Consider the following 4471-nt stretch of genomic DNA (forward strand, 5'->3'; position numbering starts at 1 on the left):
AACCATCAGTCAGTACGTGGAGGGGTGTGCACACGTACTGTTCCACCATGTTAGTGAAATGTTGCCTCCTGCTAACACGTTGCGTATCAGGTGGTGGTGCAGTTAGCTGTGGCGTGTTGACAAAAGTTTTCCACATCTCTGCCATGCTAACCCTGCCCTCAGAGGAGCTGGCCGTGACACAGCTGCCTTGGCGACCTCTTGCTCCTCCTCTGCCTTGGCCTTGGGCTTCCACTTGTTCCCCTGTGACATTTGGGAATGCTCTCAGTAGCGCGTCTACCAACGTGCGCTTGTACTCGCGCATCTTCCTATCACGCTCCAGTGCAGGAAGTAAGGTGGGCACATTGTCTTTGTAGCGTGGATCCAGCAGGGTGGCAACCCAGTAGTCCGCACAGGTTAAAATGTGGGCAACTCTGCTGTCGTTGCGCAGGCACTGCAGCATGTAGTCGCTCATGTGTGCCAGGCTGCCCAGGGGTAAGGACAAGCTGTCCTCTGTGGGAGGCGTATCGTCATCGTCCTGCCTTTCCCCCCAGCCACGCACCAGTGATGGACCCGAGCTGCGTTGGGTGCCACCCCGCTGTGACCATGCTTCATCCTCATCCTCCTCCACCTCCTCCTCATCCTCGTCCTCCTCGTCCTCCAGTAGTGGGCCCTGGCTGGCCACATTTGTACCTGGCCTCTGCTGTTGCCAAAAACCTCCCTCTGAGTCACTTCGAAGAGACTGGCCTGAAAGTGCTAAAAATGACCCCTCTTCCTCCTCCTCCTCCTCCTCCTCCTGGGCCACCTCCTCTTCCATCATCGCCCTAAGTGTTTTCTCAAGGAGACATAGAAGTGGTATTGTAACGCTGATAACGGTGTCATCGCCACTGGCCATGTTGGTGGAGTACTCGAAACAGCGCAACAGGGCACACAGGTCTCGCATGGAGGCCCAGTCATTGGTGGTGAAGTGGTGCTGTTCTGTAGTGCGACTGACCCGTGCGTGCTGCAGCTGAAACTCCACTATGGCCTGCTGCTGCTCGCACAGTCTGTCCAGCATGTGCAAGGTGGAGTTCCACCTGGTGGGCACGTCGCATATGAGGCGGTGAGCGGGAAGGCCGAAGTTACGCTGTAGCGCAGACAGGCGAGCAGCAGCAGGATGTGAACGCCGGAAGCGCGAACAGACGGCCCGCACTTTATGCAGCAGCTCTGACATGTCGGGGTAGTTGTGAATGAACTTCTGCACCACCAAATTCAGCACATGCGCCAAGCAAGGGATGTGCGTCAAATTGGCTAGTCCCAGAGCTGCAACGAGATTTCGCCCATTATCACACACCACCAGGCCGGGCTTGAGGCTCACCGGCAGCAACCACTCGTCGGTCTGTTGTTCTATACCCCGCCACAACTCCTGTGCGGTGTGGGGCCTGTCCCCCAAACATATGAGTTTCAGAATGGCCTGCTGACGTTTACCCCGGGCTGTGCTGAAGTTGGTGGTGAAGGTGTGTGGCTGACTGGATGAGCAGGTGGAAGAAGAGGAGGAGGAAGCCGAGAAGGAGGAGGTGGCAACAGGAGGCAAAGAATGTTGCCCTGCGATCCTTGGCGGCGGAAGGACGTGCGCCAAACAGCTCTCCGCCTGGGGCCCAGCTGCCACTACATTTACCCAGTGTGCAGTTAGGGAGATATAGCGTCCCTGGCCGTGCTTACTGGTCCACGTATCTGTGGTTAGGTGGACCTTGCTACAGATGGCGTTGCGCAGTGCACACTTGATTTTATCGGATACTTGGTTGTGCTAGGGAAGGCACGGCTCTCTTGGAGAAGTAGTGCCGGCTGGGAACAACATACTGTGGGACAGCAAGCGACATGAGCTGTTTGAAGCTGTCTGTGTCCACCAGCCTAAATGACAGCATTTCATAGGCCAGTAGTTTAGAAATGCTGGCATTCAGGGCCAGGGATCGAGGGTGGCTAGGTGGGAATTTACGCTTTCTATCAAATGTTTGTGAGATGGAGAGCTGAACGCTGGCGTGTGACATGGTTGAGACGCTTGGTGACGGAGGTGGTGGTGGTGGTGTTGGTGGTACATCCCCTGTTTGCTGGGCGGCAGGTGCCAACGTTCCTCCAGAGGCGGAGGAAGAGGCCGAGGCGGCAGCAGCAGAATAGGCCGAGGCGGCAGCAGCAGAAGAGGTAGCAGGGGGAGCCTGAGTGACTTCCTTGGTTTTAAGGTGTTTACTCCACTGCAGTTCATGCTTTGCATGCAGGTGCCTGGTCATGCAGGTTGTGCTCAGGTTCAGAACGTTAATGCCTCGCTTCAGGCTCTGATGGCACAGCGTGCAAACCACTCGGGTCTTGTCGTCAGCACATTGTTTGAAGAAGTGCCATGCCAGGGAACTCCTTGAAGCTGCCTTTGGGGTGCTCGGTCCCAGATGGCGGCGGTCAGTAGCAGGCGGAGTCTCTTGGCGGCGGGTGTTCTGCTTTTGCCCACTGCTCCCTCTTTTGCTACGCTGTTGGCTCGGTCTCACCACTGCCTCTTCCTCCGAACTGTGAAAGTCAGTGGCACGACCTTCATTCCATGTGGGGTCTAGGACCTCATCGTCCCCTGCATCGTCTTCCACCCAGTCTTGATCCCTGACCTCCTGTTCAGTCTGCACACTGCAGAAAGACGCAGCAGTTGGCACCTGTGTTTCGTCATCATCAGAGACATGCTGAGGTGGTATTCCCATGTCCTCATCATCAGGAAACATAAGTGGTTGTGCGTCAGTGCATTCTATGTCTTTCACCGCTGGGGAAGGGCTAGGTGGATGCCCTTGGGAAACCCTGCCAGCGGAGTCTTCAAACAGCATAAGAGACTGCTGCATAACTTGAGGCTGAGACAGTTTCCCTGGTATGCATGGGGGTGATGTGACAGACTGATGGGGTTGGTTTTCAGGCGCCATCTGTGCGCTTTCTGCAGAAGACTGGGTGGGAGATAATGTGAACGTGCTGGATCCACTGTCGGCCACCCAATTGACTAATGCCTGTACCTGCTCAGGCCTTACCATCCTTAGAACGGCATTGGGCCCCACCATATATCGCTGTAAATTCTGGCGGCTACTGGGACCTGAGGTAGTTGGTACACTAGGACGTGTGGATGTGGCAGAACGGCCACGTCCTCTCCCAGCACCAGAGGGTCCACTAACACCACCACGACCATGTCCACGTCCGCGTCCCTTACTAGATGTTTTTCTCATTGTTATGGTTCACCACAACAACAAATATATTATTTGGCCCAATGTATTGTATTCAAATTCAGCGGGATATAAATTTGAGGCCTAGTATTTAGGCGCTGGGTGACCGGTATGGATTTAGTGACAGAATTAGACTTGGAAATGCACAGAAGCGTGTGTGTGAAGTTATTCTGAATGACCCTATGTGCACCTTCAATATGATCTACCCTTTTAGGGATAGATTTCAAATAGCTCTGATATAGCAGAAACGACTAAATTATGAAATTGCTAAATTGGGAATTGTATTTCAACCCAGAACAAAAAATGTGCTTTGACGGACACTAAATAACTTTCCCAGCCACAACAGGACAGCGGTAACGAGAGATTTAGCGGGATATAAATTTGAGGCCTAGTATTTAGGCGCTGGGTGACAGGTATGGGTTTAGTGACAGAATTAGATTTGGAAATGCACAGTAGCGGGTGTGTGAAGTTATTCTGAATGACCCTATGTGCACCTTGAATATTATATACCCTTTTAGGGATAGATTTCAAATAGCTCTGATATAGCAGAAACCACTAAATTATGAAATTGCTAAATTGGGAATTGTATTTCAACCCAGAACAAGAAATGTGCTTGAACGGACACTAAATAACTCGCCCAGCTACAGCACTAGGGACAGATTTAGCGGGATATAAATTTGAGGCCTAGTATTTAGGCGCTGGGTGACAGGTATGGGTTTAGTGACAGAATTAGACTTGGAAATACACAGTAGCGGGTGTGTGTGAAGTTATTCTGAATGACCCAATGTGCACCTTGAATATTATATACCCTTTTAGGGATAGATTTCAAATAGCTCTGATATAGCAGAAACCACTAAATTATGAAATTGCTAAATTGGGAATTGTATTTCAACCCAGAACAAAAAATGTGCTTTGACGGACACTAAATATCTTGCCCAGCAACAACAGTACAGCGGTAACGAGAGATTTAGCAGGATATAAATTTGAGGCCTAGTATTTAGGCGCTGGGTGACAGGTATGGGTTTAGTGACAGAATTAGACTTGAAAATACACAGTAGCGGGTGTGTGTGAAGTTATTCTGAATGACCCAATGTGCACCTTGAATATTATATACCCTTTTAGGGATAGATTTCAAATAGCTCTGATATAGCAGAAACCACTAAATTATGAAATTGCTAAATTGGGAATTGTATTTCAACCCAGAACAAAAATGTGCTTTGACGGACACTAAATATCTTGCCCAGCAACAACAGTACAGCGGTAACGAGAGATTTAGC

Source organism: Bufo gargarizans, chromosome 3 (assembly GCF_014858855.1).
Source record: "Bufo gargarizans isolate SCDJY-AF-19 chromosome 3, ASM1485885v1, whole genome shotgun sequence".
Taxonomy (NCBI): domain Eukaryota; kingdom Metazoa; phylum Chordata; class Amphibia; order Anura; family Bufonidae; genus Bufo; species Bufo gargarizans.